The sequence below is a fragment of the Triturus cristatus genome, chromosome 4_1 (genome assembly GCF_964204655.1).
Source record: "Triturus cristatus chromosome 4_1, aTriCri1.1, whole genome shotgun sequence".
Lineage (NCBI taxonomy): Eukaryota > Metazoa > Chordata > Amphibia > Caudata > Salamandridae > Triturus > Triturus cristatus.
The window spans coordinates 510,866,641-510,879,679 of record NC_140585.1 but is presented as its reverse complement, the minus strand read 5'-3'; positions in this window follow the sequence as shown (position 1 = coordinate 510,879,679).

Genomic DNA, 13,039 nt, shown 5'->3' with positions numbered 1-13,039 from the left:
CACTCTACGTCAGGACGTATGCAATGTTCCGAGAGAGTGATTTAGGCGGATCATTGTATATCGGAGGCAAAATATATGTCCCACACACTGCGAAAAGAAGTTACAGGACTCACAGCCTTTCTCAAGGAGGTCACATGGAAAGTGGACGATGTGGAAAAACGAGCAAGCAGGAACAATTTGCGCTTCGTAGGGTGTCTAAGGTGGAATCAAGGGGTGTGACACAGGAACCTTTCTGGACCAGTGCCTCAGAGACTCTCTTTCGATGGCGCAGTTCTCATCTTGTTTTGTAATCGAACTAGTCCATAGGATGCCTACTTTAAAACCACCAACGGTAGCGCCCCCAAAGCCCCTATTTGCTCGCTTTATAAACTACCGGGACCTGATATTCTGGGAGATGGGATACATTGGAGTGGTCAGGTATGCCAATTCCAGAATTATGGTCTTCCTCAACGACTCCTGTGAAGTCCTGGCAAAACTCAAGGTTATCTTTCAAAGAAAAATCAATGTTCTTTCCGACGCTGGAGAAGGCAAGGACCTGAATAAAGGAACGCCCTACCCTGTGACGTAGGCATAAATCAGCGGGAGCCTTCCACTCCGATGCAGCAATGAGCAAAGACTCAAACAATGGAGGGAGAGGAGGGGCACCAAGTTGGCCCAGCAAACAAGAAGCACATTAAATAACCCCTTCAGCTGTAGCGACACCATGCAGAAGTGGCCCGAACCTCGGATATGGAGGACGAACTGTCAGAAATGACCAACAGGAGGAAACAACCCAGGGGTTGGAAACCGATCACCACAGACCCAGCAGACCACAAACACTCAGTAGAAATGACCACCTGTTGCTACAAGATTGCCTACATGGAGGAGCCAAGTCCGGACAACGTCTCTCAGGATCCTGCACACCAGAATGTAAACCAGTGAGGTGAGGAAGGATGAGATGCGTGGGACCGTCAGAGGCCGGAGGACAGTAAGACAGCACTAGGTGCCCCCTGATAATTATAAGACATACCAAATGAGTGTCAAGTTTAGTGTTTAGTAAACACTTTTTCTCCTTGTTTTTTTTTCTGGGGCAGGTTTGGGGGGAAGGGACACAGACTTCTCATGGTTAACCTACAACACAGTTGGCATGTTGCCTGTTGGGGTAATGTGCATGGGTAGTGGCAGAGAGGGGTAGGGAAGGACCCTGGGGAGACCCGCATTTCAGGGTCAGACAAGGGGGGGTAGTTCATTGTTTAAGGTTAAGCAAAGAGACAGCGGAAACGGACGCAAGGGCGGAGGTCATAATTCCTGGCACCATGTTATCACGGGGTACCATGGAGAGCTCTATCACACACATTGGGTGAAGGGGGATACTCATTAATGACATGGAATTTTACCGGTCTTGGAAACAAGATCAAGAGGGGGTTGGTTGCCAAATATTTTAGGAGATTGAAACCTGACATAGTCCTCCTCCAAGAGATGCACCTAAGTGGCACACAATGCGGTTTCCTGGGGAGGGGAGCCTACAAATCCCTCGCCCATGTTGGATTCTCTTCAGGGCCCAAAGGGGTTGCCATCCTAATCAAAAAGATGCCCCACTCCCTTATCAATAAAACCTGGATAGACCCTAACAGTACATACGTCGCAGTCCAGTGGATGTTGGGCCGAAGAAATCTTACCCTGGTCAGTGTCTACACACCTCCATAACTCCAAAGACAAACGCTAGATAACGTAGCAGTGATAATGCTGGAGACAGGCTACTCAACAGACATAGTGGGAAGGGACTTTAATGACGTAGTGGATCCACATATAGATTGCTTAAGTACGACGTCTGGGCAATGGGGGGTCACATTTCTGGCTGGGTTTCTACACACATTGGCTCTGACTGACCTCTAGTGCCATAAGCACCCCAATAACCATGTATACTCATGCTTCTCTGGTGCCCACAAGGATTCCCCAAGGCTAGATTATCTCCTTTCCCAGGCAAGGGAGATGGAGATAGTGGAAAGGGTGGAATACTTGGTCTGTCGGACCACTCACCCATCTGGCTCACAGTGGGAGTATGACCCCACAGACCACAGACAGGTTGGATGCTAAATGCGTGGGACAAGTGGGCCCCACGAAATCAGAGTGGACCAAGAGTTATACTTCCATGAAAATTAAGACTCAGTGTCCTCAGCATTTGTCCTATATGAGGCTTATAAACTGTACACTGAGAAAGGCACAAAACATCATAGTGCACAAGAAAAGGAAAGAGGTTCAGGAGATTGAGGTACTGGAGAGCAAACTCTTGAACCTGGAGGGAAACATAGGCCCGGATGTAATCCCACTCATAGTGCGCCAGATCACAACTACCCACAGGGAATATAGGGCATTGGCATGCCCGGAGGCAAAATCCCTGCTCCTGGCAATACATCATCACAAGTATGAGGCAGGGGACAGAGCGGGGAGATTATTAGCCTGGTTGGGCAGAAAAGAAAGGGAGACAAGATGGATGAATTCCGTCCAAGAGGATGGAGTCACGTATAGCACGGCCTACAACATAGCAGATGTATTCATGAGATACTATGCAGACTTTTCTAAGGCCAGGGCACTAGCGGACGACTCCCAAATTAGCAATTACCTAAGTACAATCACCACTCCCAAAGTACCCCCCACGAGCAACCAGCTCTAGAAAAAGAACGAACCCTGGAAGAAGTAGTGACATCAATATTTATGAAGAAATCAGAGAAACTCAAAATCCCAATAGACTGCCTAAATAATTTTTTAAGCCGAATGTCAGATTGCTGAGTCCATTCCCATTAAATATGTACCTGCAGCGAAGACAGAGGGAAAGCTCCCGCCAGACTGCCACAATTTCACTGTAGTAAAATTTTACAAAGCAGGAAGACCTGCCATGGACTGCAGGTCCTACCGGCTGATTTGGAAACAAAAAATATTGGCCACCATCATCGCCACTTCTGACGGCAATCACCTCCTTCATCCACAATGATCAACCTGGGGTCATGCCGAAAGGGTCGACGAGATTTAACCTCTGTTGACTATCTAACTGGCTAGGTACGGTAAAAGACAAAGCCACTTCCCATATGTTCCTTGCCCTAGACGCTGAAAAGGCATTTGAGGCTGTCCACTGGCCATGAATGAGACAAGCCCTATTGAAATTTGGGTTTGGACCCGTCTTTCTAACATGAATAGACCTACTATACACAAAACCACGGGCTAGAGTGAAGGTGAACAGAGCAGTGTCGGCAGTCTACCCTATCAGCAGGGGCACCAGACAAAGGTTGCCGCTGTCCCCATTGTTATTTTCTCTTATACCGGAGCCATTAGCTTGTATGGTTCGAGCGCACCCCGACATAGGAGGCTTCAGATATGATTTAAGGACACTTGGGGATGAACGGATTTCAATCTATACCAAAAACATCTTACTGTATGTTACCAACCCTAGCGTCACACCTCCTATCATTCTTCAGCTATTCGAGGACTATGGAGCTCAGGCAGGATATATAATTAACTGGGATAAGTGGAGCTTTTACCCAGTAGGATGACACTTAGATGCACAAGATTTACCCGGACACCTTTGCTTAGACAGAGAACGGTTTTGATACCTAGGTCTCTACGTAACAACAAACACAACAGCTAGTCTCATCCATATCTAGAGGGTACTGACAGAATTCCATGAACACGTTGAAAGGTGGAGACTGCTACCCCTGACACTACTAGGCAGAACTGCCATGTTCAAAATGGTCAGGCTGCTGAAGCTGCTTTACATCCTTCAAAACATGTACTATAAGATTGTGGAAAACATCTTTTTGACCATTGATAAAAAGGTTTCCATGCTCTTATGTAATGGGGGACATCCGAGGGTGGCACTACGTACATTCCAGCACAATCAATACAATGGGGGGAATGCACTGCCAGACATTAGACCATTCGAACGGGTGGCCCACTCTATGGTAATTAATGAATGGGGACACTTGCCAGGTGGTCATCCAACATATACCCTAGAAAGGCTCCAGTTCCAAACACATATATATCTCCATTACATCTACAGTGGCAAGGGAGCCAGACAATTACTGCCAGCAACCTGGAGGACAAAAGAAGCTTGGGAGGGGGTGGAACGACAAATGGGATGGGACAAAAACTTATACAGGAAACCCCAATATGGGAGGGAGCACGCCTGCCAAAAACAGGGAAGCTGCAGGGATTCAGGCCCTGGAATGTAGTTGGGATATCCAGGCAGGGCGACCTCTTAGAGGAGGGATCCCTGATCTTCTTCAGCTCACTCCAATGTGAATATCAGCTGAGTGGTACCGAGTGGTTCAAATACTTACAACTACAACATGCATGGAGGGCGAAGGTGCTGGACACACATGATATTCCCGAATATGCACCCCTGGAGGGTAGACTAGACAAAGCTGTCTTGTGAACATACAAAACACTAATAAACAACATCCCAGACAACTTGAGGCCTTAAGGACCCAACGGGAAACCACCACTGTGGAAATGGATGATGTTGACTGAAAGGCGCACTAATGCACCCGAGAGAAGTGGCCATTAAACTAAGTCTGCAACTGACTTAATTTATGATCCTTGGCAGGGTATAGTATGATAGAGCCTGCCTACATAGATTTGGGAGGGCTCAGACACCCAAATGTCACCGCTGCAAGACAGAAAGAGGGACATATATTCACACATTATGGGACTGTCACTATATACAGTCATACTGGACCACAATATTAACTAAACTTGGCAAGGTACTGGGAGAACAGCTGCTGATGGACGCTGAATATATCTTGTTATTATATATCAATGGGGCTACCCAATGGGCTACTAGACCCAGGTTAATAGTACCGTACAGCAAAAAAATGGTCCAGTAACACAAAATGCTTATAGCAAAAACCAACAGTAAATTGCATTCACAACACCAATTCTAGAAGTCAAATTTGCAAATTTATGCAATTTATTTGCATTTGAATAAAGATTCTCAATAGTGGCAACGCAGTTGCTCAGTCATCTTTAACAAAATCAAACATTTACAGTATTTGGTGCTTAGGGTTGGGGAATGGGGAATGAAAGGTGGTTGTGATTAAAGTGAGATTGCGGGGCTAGTGGACAAGGATAGGGTAGTGTGACATATATTCATCATATTCATATGGTGATACTGATCTGGCCTTGATAAAAGGTCAATTGTTCCAAAGAAAACACATAGCAGTCTGTGAAAACTGTCACGTGAATTACAGTTGTCCTGGCTTGTGTTCAGGTTGAAGTCAACCTTTCGTTCCCTATTAAGTAAACTAGGTAAGTCCAGCCTTAGGGTGGGGTCTTCATCAGGACTAGCGAGGTAAAGAGCACTTAGAAGTTAATGAATATCTTGTGTTAAGTAAAATACTTAAGGTCAAAGAGGTAGTGAATGCGTACACAGTGAGGTAAAGATTTACCTAATTCGGCATCCAGTGTGTTCCTTTAGGGCTGGAAAATAGTGTTGAAAAGCGGCTCAGTTTAGCTCCTAAAATCAGAGAAGACACCTACATAATCTGAGACAATATATGTTTGGCTGAGGTGATGGACTAACCAACCCACCCTTAGCTAAGCTAACACTTACTCATCAGATGGGTGGAGGTATGGCCATCTGTGCACGTACGAGTAAAAGAAAAATGCAGGTCGATAGATCACTGTCAAATTTCAGATGGATCTAGGGAGACTGAAGGTGGAGTTATTATAATGAGGGCCTTGGATATGAGCTGGGTATTAAAAACATCCTTACTAGGACACGGGGCTCCAAGAGGGCCGCATTCTATTAGAAGTAACATTAAAAAGAGAGACGCATTGGCGGCCACCGAGCGGTCATCCTCTTGCATACGGAAATTGAAAAAACATACTGCCCGCATAAATGTGAAGATGTGTTAAGACAGAAGCCTGGTCACGGCCGTGTACAATCGGCATGTGGGGAGCATAGCCTTATTATGAAGCGCATCAGGGATGCCTTCTCGATTATCAGTGGTCCCACGATGTGTACGGGAGGGGAAATTACTTAGAAAAACTATGGCAGCCGCTGAATGGCAGTATGATTGGTGACTCCCAGTCTGGACAACTTTACATAGGGAGGCGCCCTCTCCTAAAGTGCATTAAACATATATATTAGACTAGAGCGGCTAAAATGCCTGCGAGGAAGAAATTAATTACAGCCTTCTCCTTCCTCGAGGCCAGAGAATGGAACACCCTACCACTCGACCTCAGACAGATGACATCACTCCCCATCTTCATGAAAACCTCAAAACACGGCTCTTCGACAGTCCTCCTCCTTGATGGACTGGAACCTGCACCTCCCCTCTTCCCCAGTGCCTTGAGACCCTCATGATTGAGTAGTCGCGCTCAACAACCCATGATTGATTGACTAGCCTGGCGTACTATGAGCTCTCAGAAACTGAGCCAAGTACCCCATCAGTACCTGACTCTTAAGTGATAGCGCAGGTCGGGCAGTCCAAGGCTTCTCAGGGAAAAGGTAGGTGTAATGCAAGCACAGAATCACAAATCAAAATGCAACTAGCAACCCCATTAAATGTTTGTCCAGTCTAATACTTGTTTTCATGTAAAAAGGAGTATTTAGCTATTAACACAAATTACAATACAGCACACGGCAAATAACATATAAAGTCTTCTTTAAGCAGACCCACTAGCATTACCCGGATCAGCTCCTGTCCCACTTCCCCATCTATGGATAATGGTTATTCCCATTCATGTGTGGCTACAACCAAGCTAGGCCCCGCTAGTTAGTTCAAGACTTAGAAGGGCTTTTACAAAAACTCATTGTCCCCGCACCTGGGCGTGTCAGTCAGAACAACTTCTGAATGGCCTGCAATTATATTTACCCACACTCACTACGATGGCAGTGCTGAGCCCCCAGACATGCATTCCTGTTCCAGTGGTGAGCAGGATTATGGAATTTGCAGCTGCGGCAGTAGCTTTCCACACCAATTTAGCAGTAAGCCTTTTTTGTCCAGGGGCGAGTCTTTGGTGCTCCCAGACTCAAACAGGTGAAAGTTGGTTCCAACTCCACGAGTCACAACCTGCTGTCCTAGGGTGATGGCCCTGTATCAGAACTCTTGCCCTCAGTTGACATGCACACACAGGGCAACGGCCCTTAGTCTTATCCACAGTCCTCTCCAGACACACAAGTATTGCCTAGCAGCATCAATAAGGCAACAACCTTCTTCAGGTCCCAGCAATATAAAGGTCAACAGTCCTCCCTCCATGGCAGTACAGCACCAGAGCGGTGACCTTTTTTTAACAGCGGTCCCGTCTTGGCATCAGGGGATCACAAAATGCACACGGGCAGATAACCCAATCAGCACACTGTTCTTGATAAACCATATTCTCCCACTGCACTCCTGCGATCCTCTTGATTGGACCCCACTGGACCTCATTCTCTCTAGGCAATCTATTCCCCTCACACGGCTCATTGGTCTTCTTGGGTCATAGGGTGACTAGAGGTTCACACCTGGATATCAGCCACAGGGACATGTGCATCAAATGGTTACCAAAGGGCCCAAGCCCTACTCTTTATGATTCTCTTATCAGCTGAATCTCCTACCTCAGATGTGCTTTAATCGCTTTGACCAGTGACCTCCTTTTAGAATCAAAGACCCCCTATAAATCTGCACAGAAGAACCTGGCTCTTCCTTGCTCCAATGTGTGACCCACTCAACTCTCAGGAATGGAGCAATCCACAAATCCTTCTGGGCAAACCTCTACCTCCTGCTCCCCCAGCAACCTCTGAGCCTCCCAAAATGGAGACAGCATACTTGCAACAAAGGCTTGTAATTTTCTTTCAAGGTATCTCTATTCTGAACGTAATATGCCATGCCTAAATGCATGCAGTGTGTGTTAGGGTAATGTGTGTGTATTATGTCATTGGGAGTAATGAATATGTTTGAGATGACACCCTCTAAGATGCACAAGCAGCCCTAGTATAAGATATTGCTTACCAATGCGCTGCATGTCACTGAAATCCACTGTCACCAATTGATGTCCACAAGGTACCGTAAGGAAGATGTTGATGTGTATGTTTCCAAGAAAGGCATCATACTTAGTGAAGCAGCATGTGGCATCAAAGACAGCTTCCTAAGTGCCATCTGTGTCTGTTGTGGCAACGGTGTGCCATCTGTTGAGGTTGCTGACGTGCTATGTGGGTTCATTTATTGGCACCTAGCACAAGAGGAATGTGGGCAAAGGCATTAAATTCCCATGCCGCCCTTTGCCTTTTCGGCAATGACTGTGGCATGGCAATAAACTGGTGCATTCTTCTTTTGATGCATCTCAGTGCATGATGCAAGCATCAAGACTGGCTTGACTGTGACATGTCAACATTCTCATCTGAACCTCTGGAAAGATCCTGTGACCATGTAGTAGAGTACGTCCAGTACTTTCACATGGGAAGGGATTGCCTGACAGGAGGCTGTATGTGAATCATGCTCCTGCCTGCAGTCTTCAATGTGTCAAGGATGACTTCAGGTAAGTAGTGGTTTCTGAAAATGACTGGTTCCCTGGGCATTGCAAAGATGTTGATAATCTGCCTATAAACCCTCTCTCTCCTTCTCAAATAGTTGTTTCTCAACATGTTGTGGCAAACGCAAAAAGCATGTTTACCAATCAAGTGAAGGAAGAAAAGACGTTTGCTGTGTGAGTTAACTTCATATACGGTCACCCTGCTTGTTAATGGTTACTGTTGAAATGTATTTCGCTTGCAGTTGAATGGTCAACTTCAGAACAATCACTCCTTGCATACCAGGTGTGTTGCAAGCGATGCATGCTTTGTTATGAAATTCAACAGGATTAGGTTTACGAGAAAATCGATATTTTAAAAAACCTTATAATAACATTATGCAGGAATTAGTTCACAACATTATTGGATCTTAACAAACAAAAAAGTTGCATTATTTTTCAAATTATGTCTATACTTGTTTGGTAGTTACAACAGGGGTAGCTCTATTCCCCAGAACCTGGGGCCAGTAAACAATATTCAAGCAACAATGGTTCAGGGAGAAAAGGTTTTGGAGACGCAGATGTGACAAGATGACTGATCTATCAGGAAGGAGGGCTGATTCATGCTGCCTTGCTCAATTTCACAAATATACAGTGTTGTGTTGGGAGTGTGAGAAGTTGGCCTGGTATATGCTGTCCACTAGTTATAGTGGGCACCTTGCACCAGTCCAAACAACCCCTTATTGATGATAGGTTAAAGACAACCTTAGTTGAAAGCTATCCTAGTGGTAGCTATGGAGAGCAGACTTCAAGCTAAGTCTTGAAGGAATGTAAAGAAGCTTGTTTTACCAGTCTATAATCTCTTGAATGGCTAAATGAAAGAGAACCACACCAGGTATATATATAAAATATATGTATTTATTTCTAAACACACCCTACTAGTCTATTTATGAGGCTAGAGGCAAAAGCACATATGTTACACTTCAAATATCACAGTAAATTAGCACAATACACGATAGGCCCTAGGGGCGAACCAAACCATATATTAAGAAAGTGGTATAAGAAGCACGACTTGACTAGACACAAGGCCTAGGGCCTGTAGAATCGCTGGGACCCCAAGGAACCATCCATGGTAGTGACACAGGGGACCCACGGGGGACGTGTGCAGTGTGAGAACACAGCCGCGAGATCCAGTCAGCTTCTATGGGGAAAGCGGAGCACCAGAGTACTTGTGTTACCTCGCCCAAGGAAGCCGGGTGCATAGGTGTCAAATGGTGTCGGGTCGCGTTGTCGTTTTTAATGGCAGGAGACTGAAAAGTGCTGCTGCCAGGAAGATGAGAAGTGTCCGAAGAGATCCAAGCCTGGATCGAAGATGTGAGGAACCTGAAAGCAGAGGGGACAGGGTCTGGGTCACTTGCCAGTGACCAGGGGCATGATAGACGAATGCCCACCGATGTCGGGTGCTACAGGTGCCAAGAGGGGAACCTTGACTCTTCAGCCACGAGGACCAGGAGGCATCGAGGACAATCAGGAGCTGGATTTGAGCTCTCCCATGAAGGATGTCGAGTGCTGCAACATCGGTGCCCGGATTGGACACAACAAGCCTTGGCAACAGCAACCCACGCAGGAAGAGATAAGATGCTTTGGTGAGGACCAGCAAGGTCATAAGGACTCCCCAAGCAATGGAGAGTCAGGGCACATCTGGATGAACCAGGGAAGCCCAATTAAAGTTAAGGTTGCCTTCACAGGGACCCACCAGTCAATGGACCAGGGATCGCGAAGGTACCTTAATCCAAAACACAAAGGGCCGGCTCACGGAACATTCGTGGAGTGTAGGCCACCAATCTTCAGTGGAAAAGGTGTTCGGGGTCTGAGCTACATGTACCCCAATGCACAGCCGCAAAAGACGTCGAGAAGCTGATGCACTTGCAAATATTCACGTTGTCCAGGTGTTTCGGTTCCACGGTACTCACAAGGGCTATGGGTCTCAACTTTGCTGGGTCTAACGTCATCCTCTGGGAAGTCTGGAAACTCACGTCCTGTGTTACAAATTCTTCAGCGTCCAGCGGGAGCTTCGAAGATGCAGACCGGACAGATGCGTCTTTGGTGCCTCCCAAGCAGGGAAGTAACTCCTTTACTCCAAGGGAGATTCTTCAGTCATCTAGTCATGTAGATCATCGAAGTTCCAGGATTCCTGTATCAGAGTTTCATCCAGGTGTAATCCAAAGTCCTGTAGCCAGGGGTTCTTTTCTTATACCCAAGGAAGGGGGTTGGACATACTCTGGGGACCCACCTATGGGAGGGTCAGGGAAGAGGGGTGGCTACACCCATTTCCTTTGTCCAGTTTCACACCAGAGCTGGGGCTGGTAGCCAATGCAACCGGTTTGAGCTGGACTATGCACAGGGACACCAAATGTGCCCCCAGTGCAGACTTCAAAGCACTGATGGAGTGCACCAACCCAGCACTATTCCACTAAGGCCTGTCTGGGAGGTGGTAACACCTCCCTGTGACAGGAAACCTATTGTCCAGGCCTCTCCTGCCGGAGTTTCGGTCAGCAGCAGGAGTCCAGACTCGTGTCTGTGGCTGGCAGCATCCATTTTGTGATGCCAGGGCTCTGTTAGCTGGTACCGGTATACCGGTGCTGTCATGTCTCTCCCACTAGAAGGGTGATTCCAAGGTGTTTGACACCATACACAACATGTTTCCATGCAGCCATTCCAAAGATAGCATTTACCGCAAGGTTATAATGTACTTAAGAGCATATGGTCAGGCTGCATCACAGACAACCCCGGAGAAGAGATTCCGAAAGCTGCAGAGGGGCTCTGCTCATGCATGGGCACCCTCTCACATAAAACCAAGCACCCTGCCTTTGGGATTGATAAGGCCTGCCATAGGGGTGCAGTGATAGGGTGAGATATAGTGAACCTATATCTCTGTAAGGGGTGCATGCACCACCTTACCCAGGCGTCAGTAGCAGACTTGTGGTGTCATTTTGGAGGGCTTCCCAAGTGTGGCATAATACATGCTGCAGCCCCTGGTAGGCCTCTGGGGTACCTATGCCCTGGGTACATAGTATACCATATACTAGGGACTTATAAGGGCACCCCAGACTCCAATCTGTGGTGTACCTAAGGTACTAGGAATCAATTTAGAGAGGAAGCAGCTAGGCTGGGGTCCTGAATAGCAGGGCCCCAGCCAGACTAAAGTCGAAAAACAGTGAAACATCAGCAAAAAGTGTGGGTAACCATAAGAAGCAGATCCTACTCTCGTATAGGAAGTCGACTGTGAATTGGAAACATTGGAGAGATTTTACCATACTGGTGGGCCAGACCCCTTAGACTAGGTGTAATTGATTGAATATTCACTTGGGACTTCTGATAATTGTTCTGAAGATTTATTCTTTCGGTGGACAGATTTTTTGTCCTTTGAAAATGACAGTTGCTCTTATTCTTTCTTGTCCTGAATATGACCTATTGGATTGACATTCAGTGGTGTCTTTGGCAGTCCCTCCCTGCCCTTGTTGGACCCAGCTGTGACGGCAGGTTGGATGGATGTGCTGGGCGCTCGATGGTCTTGAGACCTTGGGTGAACAGTACCAAGCGCTTGCACAATGTTAGAACTAGGGACTTTCGTGCCTATTGGGGGAGCGGTGACAATTGCTAGTTGCCCTCTTACCACACCCGTCATGATCCAATTCATTCATCCTTGATGAAGATTCATATCGTGGATACCATGCAGAACCCAAATGACCCATCTTAATTGCAGTAAGGGCTAATTTTTAGTAAACTTTGTCAACACCCACGTTCAATTTATTTGCAATGCTAATGATAGCTTTGGTTACTTATAATAATTGGACTGCAGTCTTTGAATGACTTAAAGAAAAACTCAGGTTTGGTCGACAGATGTACCAACTTCGCAAATCTGACAGGTTGCAATGATTTTTGCAGTCTGAAAAAAGGAACTTGCACCATCTACCTGTTACAAGTTCCTTGAAGAAATTCTTTTGCTGATGAGGATTAGAGAACACACCTAAATTTCTCTGAAACTTGCCAAATGCAGAACTCACTGTGTCCCAGACAGTCTTTGCAGCAATAGCCCAGAGGATACACACCTCGATCAGTACACCCATCATTGTTGTAAGATAATATATTCATCCGTAATACAAACAATATAAAGGTATATAAAAATAGGACCGGAAATTTCGCTAAGTTTTTAGGTAACTACGTGGATTTTCGCAGAGTAAACTCTGCAAGTTTTGCCCATCCCTAGAAAAGATATGAGCAAGGGAGACGGAGACCTCAGCATGTAAGGTAGTGAATAGCATTTTGTACTAGATGAGCAGTATTATTGTAGTACTACTAAACACACTGCAAAGGGCAGTTGTGAATAGGCCCCAAAATGTGCACCACTGCTTGTTTGCTGGTTTTCAAGGCAGTCGGCACCATATGTTGCAATGTTCTAAATGGAGAGAGCGCCAATATCTTGGAAGAATTCAATGCCAGAGTCTACAAATAGCTTGAAACCAAGGTTCTCAGGGTTGGATTTGTTGCCACTGACAAAGTCAGTTATATTGCT